The 7,564-nt window shown below is 39.1% G+C and overlaps 1 protein-coding gene across 3 annotated transcripts in view; it reads left to right on the plus strand.

Moving 5' to 3' along the window:
• The first annotated feature begins 7,242 nt into the window (after positions 1-7,242).
• The window catches only part of LOC145498298 (uncharacterized), a 12,105-nt gene continuing 11,783 nt past the window's right edge, over positions 7,243-7,564 (plus strand). For all 3 annotated transcript variants that reach the window (XM_081478203.1, XM_081478204.1, XM_081478205.1), the window contains exon 1: positions 7,243-7,332. The gene's annotated coding sequence lies outside the window, so the exon portion shown is untranslated. The remainder of the gene's footprint in view (positions 7,333-7,564) is intronic.

The raw sequence follows: 7,564 nt of genomic DNA on the forward strand, positions 1-7,564 counted from the left end.
TAATTTTAATATATTCAAGTCAATATCAGATTCTCCCTAATGGAATAATATGTTTTCATCCAAATCATTAGAAAACATTTTTGCACATGCTATGCACCTTAAATCAGGGGCGAGAAAAATTAAAGCAAAGCAGAAAGCAATATAATCAAAATGAAAGAATATTCAGTAAAATATATTAAAACATAGAGCTCAAAAAGCTGCCAGCTAGCTGTTTAGTTGTCAAGATAACTTACATATTAGAGAAGAATCCGGTGTTTTGTGCACTTCAGAAGGCTACTAAAATCACTTGGTCACAAAATTTTGGTTGCGTTAGAGAGAAATCCTAGAGATATGGTAATCATATGTTATTCAAAGTTCAGCTGCACTTTTGTTTAACGCTGAAAGTGGCTTCACTCACCTTCCGTTTAGGCAATCGCGTAGGAAGCCAGTTTACCTTTGACACTGTCGTCTTTCACACAATCAAACTGTCAAATAAAGTTGCCCAGCAAGAAATTTATGCACGACCCTGAAGCAGACAGCCCTCTTAAAAACCCAAGCATTTGATTTGACTGCAAATGCTTAGCTTCCTCCCATCATTACTTTTTCTCTTGCTTACTTGATGATCATAAAGAGAAACATCTGTAGCATTTTTTATTTCTTTTGATGATGTATTCAGGCTTTGTCAGACGTCCTTCGAACTAACTCATACAGCCTGCAGAAAAGTCGGGTTAGCGCGAAACTGGCGAAACGTGGTCGCGCTCTGTGTTCCGTCCCGATTGTTCTGTTGGATGGCTAACTAACTCATTATACCCGGTTAGGGGGGTACTCCCTATTATGGTCTGTACGGGGAGACTCTTGCCCGTAAGGGATACCTTTTTAGGTAGTCAGGTATATTTAACAATTATTCCACGAGCGCGCGTTGGATATGAGATGGTAGAGTTGGCTATAATCGTCTCATATCCAACAAGCGCGAGTGGAATAATTGTTTCATTAAAATCGCCCCCAAAATATAGAAAGATAAAAACTAAAACAAAAATAAACACACTCAAAAACATCACACGTACGCTTGCCATATTTGTAGAGCATGGTATAATGGCCTATAACCCATGATGGCTAAGCCAATGAAAACTCTCGAATTGCATTATGCAATGAACCGGTTTTTCATAAAAAAAAAGGTAGGCTTTTCACAAGTTGAGGTATATGAGAGAGTGGGGAAATCTGTCATTTAGTTATTAAAAAGGACTTTAATTTAAATGTTTCGAACAGACGCATGTTGTGGTCGTGTGATTAAATTTTTAACGGCTACATCGAAAATGACAAGAAGATTTCCTTTTATGGCAATTTATTCATAATAAAGGCCGGTTACGAAAGCGTGTGAAAAGCGTACCTTTTTTAAAATTAAAGGTATACGACAGGAGTACCTTTTCTGGCAAAATGGTATACAAAAGGGTAACGGGTCGGGCCCCTTGGCTCCCCCATATGATATAGTACCCCCGGGTTACCATGTTTCGCGCCAAAAATGTACTGAAAATGACAATTTCGTCTTCCGTTTCTCAACAACTACTTAATCTGGTATGTTTTGCCATAAATGTCTAGAGTACAATTTTGAACAGGTTACTTAAATAAATGAACAATTCATTGGCGATGCTGCATCTATAATTGGCTGTTCGAGACTTTAATCTTAAGATTTAACACGATACCTTGTCACGTTCTTGAAATCTCGAAACCAATCGCAGTACAATCGAAAAAAAAGTAAGAGTGTATTTGATTAAATGCACAGAGCTACTAAAATAACGCACCCCCAAGTGACTTTGCCAATAGTTTAAACCTGCCCGTTGTCACAACGTTCAAAAACAGAAAAATTTCGTTGATCGAAACCAGGAAATGAACTTGATGTCTCGCAACTTTTGGATCCCTGCAATTGCTTCGATAAATGTAGACCTTAGGGCGCTGAACACGTTTTAGTAACGACTATAGCAATTCTGTGACGAGACTTATAATCGACATGTAGTAAGCTTGGTAAAGGATCATTATAGCAGAGGGGGACCATTACATTATTGGTGGTCCACCCCTTAACAGGTGCACTTTACCATGAATTGTCCCGGTTATTTTAACGCCCAAGGGTGATTGAAACTGATAAGCAAACAAATATATACTGATCCAAATTTTATATCAGCTACCAGTAGAGTATGCAAATATCTCAATTTATCAGTACAGCCCGCAGCCATCTGAAAAAAATAATAGTTGGCTCTTTAATTGTCCCGGCAATCTGGTGATTGGTTTCTGCCCGCTTTGAAATTCAGATAACGAATTAAATATGTTTTTTTTATGTGGTGAAAAATAGAAAGATCACTCGAAAGAAATACTACTGTGATAAAAAAAGAAACAATATATTTTCTGTTCCCAGCTATCGAAAGTCAGTAGAAAACTTTGCATGTTCAGTTCGTAAGTGATTTTCTTTCGCCAAACACAATGGCAACAATTGTGAAGTCAATGCGCTTCAGTTGGTTTGCCACCAAATTCTCAAAGCTAACTTTATGGCAGAAAATAGAAAACAGACTTAATGAATGTTTGAGCTTGAAAAAAACAGGCGCATTTATAGAATCGATCAAAGTGATTGCTTGTCGGTTATGCCAAAGATAAATGACTTCAATTAACAAGCAAATTCCCGCGAAAGAGACGTTCTGTCTCCTCCTTTCCATCTCATTCAAATACAAACTTCCAAAAGTGGACGAGTCATCTCTCAGGGTTTGTCAGTAGAAAGAAATAGAATGAAAACTTCCGGTAACAGAGTAAGGGCAGCCGAAAATTTATTTTCACTTGCAATATTTATCTTCTAAAAATGTGTAACAAGGGAAATACGTCTATTGGTGGCGGTTTCGTAAACTTATCTATTATTTAGTCATGGCTGAATCTTTTCAAACACGTCGCTTTCCATGCAGCTGAAGTTCACACTCACAGTTGTATCAATTCTCCTTAGCGACTGCACTACATTTCGTTCAATACCAGTTTGGAGAATATAGTTTAATTTTACATCAACAAAATCACTTGTCTGCTTCACAATGCGCTATTATTCAGTACAACTAGAAATCAGATGTTGGAACAGATAGCTGTTGTTGCACTGATGATTTTCCACAATCTCACTAGCTTTCTCCTTAACAATGCACTGATGATGTATGGAGAAAATAGAAGTTAATTACACACTTTGCTGAGCCTCTGCACCCACAACACAGCATCAACAAACTTGAAAAAATTGTATGTATAAATTATTAAGAAAAGATGAAGAAACAACCAAACCGCACATGCAGATAAACAAACTCATTTTCTTTACCTTTCAGGAAAGCTCAAACCTCGCTCGATGGCCTCTTCCGGTGAAAACAAAGCTTTTTAACGCAGTGCAACGCACGTGTAATTTTTTCACGACTAATCTTAAACGCAACACAAGCAGAATAAGACGTAGTACACACCCTGAACTCTCCTTACTTCTCGCCCCATTTGAAAGGAGAGTTCAGGGACTGGACTAAATAAGAGGAAGAAGGCGGTAAATTAAAAATTAAAGCATCGCACTCCAAACCCTACCATCGTAAAATCATTTGGGTTATTCCAGCATTATTCCAGAATCTAATGTTGTCTTTTTGAAGCATGTTTGAATGTGTTTACATCGAGGATCTTGAAAACTTTTAGTCGAATTCTTTCACGTTCTTCGTTTTTAGTCAATCTATGATCTTTAAACAACATTGCTTGGTTCATTGCTCTCTCACTGGGGGTTCTATTTTCGCAAATATCTCCTCCATTTGAAGTTAAATTTGTATATCGTAAAACAGACGCCTCAAATTGTGACAGAGCTCCCTTAAAAAGTGGTCAGTTACGAACTGAATTAAGTTCAATTGATGGCAGAGACCGACCTACCTGAGATCTGTGGAATCCGTCTTTGGTGTCCCAGCGGATGACTATAAACAACGCAACATGTAAAGTCGCATTGCTTATAACTTCATCCGCGCTAGAAACATTCGTCAGTGATGGACATGGCGCTAATGAACATGAAATATGACATCAATGGAGATAGAGACAGAGATATAGTATCGTATTGAAATTTTGGCCCGCTGCCGTGATAAAATAACACCGCATTCAGAACTTCCATATTATGACAATAATGGATATGAAAAAATGGTTTTACTTAAATTGACCATCAATCAAAATAATTTCTTGCTAGAAATTTCTCTTTTATGTCTGTTTGCTCCTTGTTTTTCGGAGAACGCTTAATTATTTGGCCAGTTGCGAGTTTGGATCACAAGCGTTCATCCTGTTGACTGCAATTAGATCAACATGTTAAGGCCCCCGGTCCACACTACGCCTGAGAAATTTGTAAGCGTAGGTTTCACTTAGAAAACGCATCAAATCTTTTCCGTCCACACTACGCGGGAGGAATTTAAAAACGCAACAAACACCGTCATTTTGGATTTGTGTTCCGGAGGAACACTCGGGTAGGGAATATCACATGATTATCGTGACTAAATTGTTTTCAAAAGCTCCGTTTTCAAAATGTTTTTCGTCCACACGAAAACGAAAAGGCGACGTTTCAAAATTCCTCCACGATCCACTGAGTTGGAAGAGCGTTTTCGAAAAGCCCGTTTTCGTGACAGATTAGTGTGGACGGTAGGCCTAACCGTAGAAATAAAGCTGCGTTTTCAAATTCCTCCAGAGTAGTGTGGATACTGCCTAAGTCTCAAAAAATACTAATAACTTAAAATTCTCGAGCAGATTCACCCACAAAATTTTGTGCGGGTGAGAACTGGAGCGCTTGAAAGCAACACTCACACCTGTAAACGTTGTTTCTGTTAGCTATACTACGGACATGAAAAGTTTCGCGTTTTTTTGCGGGCTCTCGGGCTCTCGGGTGGGGTGGGTAACAGGGTGAGGATTTCCTTCGTCTTCCCAACATACCTGGCGCACAACATATCGATCGCTATTATTCAGTCATTTCCCAATGGACAATCGGGTAAATAGCGTTAACATTTTGCACTCGTAGCTTCGCAGTAGAAACGTTTTTGTGTTTTCTGTAGCCTCTCGTTTATGCTAATCATTTTGCCGATCTAGATCCACTACCATGATGTATTTTGCACACATGTTTATGTTTCTTAAGAAGCTCTGGGGAGACTAAGAACACGTTTTCGGCACCAGGATTTCTGGGATCGTTAAACAAAGCCCGCGTGGCTGTGATTAGGTAATGGTGTGTGCGTTTTTTGTATTTTATTTGATTAGGTAATGGCTGCCTTTGGATACGTACCACTGACCAATCACATCTTGCTCTTGTTACCATGATGATTGCTAACGGCTTGCAATCCAGCGCCACGCTTCCTGCCATAAATATCGGCATAGAGATTACCTGTAACAGGACTTATCATCTCGCAAAGATCATTAAGATCCGACTTGCATCAAAACTCCACTAGCCCTTTACAGTAGTTTAGTTAGTCGGGGAGCACTGCAAAAAAGTGGAGAAAAATTGAGGTAGAAGACGGTGCGAGTAGGCAAAACAAAATTCTAGTTTCCTCTCCTATTTTATTCTTTCGCTTGCCTTTTTCGCGCTGCTACCAAGTAGAGGAAGCGGCGTTGATTAGGGCTCTGGATAGGCCTTTCCTCAAATATCCGGATATTAATGTTTGGGGTATTTAGAAGTTTCCGAGATATTTAGAAAATTTAAGGATATTTAGAAATATTCATAGCTTTTCTTTTGGCATTTTCCCGCTTTTTTCTTGAAACAATGCTCAGTTCTATGCCAGAAACAATCTAGTTCAGCGATTACCTACTCGAAATATATATTCCATATCACTAAAAAGGCTGAAGTAGCAATTTTCCAATATGGCGGATACTGGTAACGTTTTCTTGCACAGATTACAACCTGGTGTGTAATTTTTTCCTAGAAAAATGACTTTTACTTCAAACCGGTTTTGTCGCTTTGCACTCAGCCTCAAGATCATGCGGCAAAATATTCACCCTCTATGGTGAGGTGGGGATATTTGACAATATGGCGGCTCACTAGAAGTAAACGACACTTGTGAATTGGCCAAAAACAGACCCAAATTCAATGGTCAAGAGGAAATCTCCATTTAAAGCTCATCGTAAAGGAGTCTCTTGTGTTAACTTTGGTCCAAATGGACAATTAATAGTTTCGTCGTCAGCTGACAAACCGATCAAAATATGGAACTTTTCGGAAAAAATTGGAAGGGACGTTGAAAGGCATTCTCGAATGTTGTTTGGAATTCAGAAAGCCGACTTCTTGTTCGGAATCAGATGACACTAGTTTCCAACAAAACGTGAGTAACAACTCTTCTTGGTCATCAATATGTTGCTGCTTGAATATGAAGCTGGTTGTGTCAGTCCCCCGGGGGGAGGGGGGGGTACTCTTATACGGACTTTATAGGTCTGTGCGGCCACAAAAAGTAGGTTTTTCAGTCGTTTTGGTCATAAAAAGTTTATTGCTTTTGGCCATTTTGATCTTAAATAAGGTATGGTTTTAGCACTCTAGTCTTGAATTGCAATATGTTCCGCTATTCGCAAACCCCCGCTTCCCTCTTGGGTTCCCGGTGAGGCCCTTCCATGTAAAAGGTACGGTGACGAGGAAAGCGGAAGTTTTCCTTTTTGTCTAAACTGCGTGCGATTTCACCGCAAACGCGACTTTCCATGTCTAGGACTGGCACTGGTTATGCAAGGACTGACAATGTCACGTGGTCACTTGTTGCATTTCCCGCCAAAGAAGAAACACAACCAGCTAAATTAAACGCAAGGATTTTTCTTTGAGACTCTCCCTTGTTAATATGATTTAGACAATTAACCCTGCTTTTTGACAACATTTCCTGAACCACTGGGCCTTACGGTGGTTTTCGTGTGGCATGAGGATAAATGGATTATGGGACAGAAAAAATTGTAATGATTAATCAGTGTTTGTTTCTGTTTGTTTCTTTGAAAATTTAAAATGAACGCTACCAAATTCATTTTCAAAATGAGCCGAAGAGATGGGCATCCAAGAACTGTAAGAAAAGTTTAATTATGTTTGAAAAATGACGCTTTTGTTTGTTTCCGTTTGTTCAGCCTTACAGGTTCACGTGGGTGCCATATAAACAAAGGAAATGCAAAGTTGTAGCAGAAGAAAGCGTGCAAAGGGTGTTGTCATTATAAATTTGTGACGGTCTGTTAGCTGATTGGTCTGATGTTTTTTTTCCATATTAATGACGACTATTGCTAACTTTTCGGAAAAAATTGGAAGGGACGTTGAAAGGCATTCTCGAATGTTGTTTGGAATTCAGAAAGCCGACTTCTTGTTCGGAATCAGATGACACTAGTTTCCAACAAAACGTGAGTAACAACTCTTCTTGGTCATCAATATGTTGCTGCTTGAATATGAAGCTGGTTGTGTCAGTCCCCCGGGGGGAGAGGGGGTACTCTTATATGGGCTTTATAGGTCTGTGCGGCCACAAAAAGTAGGTTTTTCAGTCGTTTTGGTCATAAAAAGTTTATTGCTTTTGGCCATTTTGATCTTAAATAAGGTATGGTTTTAGCACTCTAGTCTTGAATTGGGTATGTTTCT

Source organism: Orbicella franksi, chromosome 9 (assembly GCF_964199315.1).
Source record: "Orbicella franksi chromosome 9, jaOrbFran1.1, whole genome shotgun sequence".
NCBI classification, from domain to species: domain Eukaryota; kingdom Metazoa; phylum Cnidaria; class Anthozoa; order Scleractinia; family Merulinidae; genus Orbicella; species Orbicella franksi.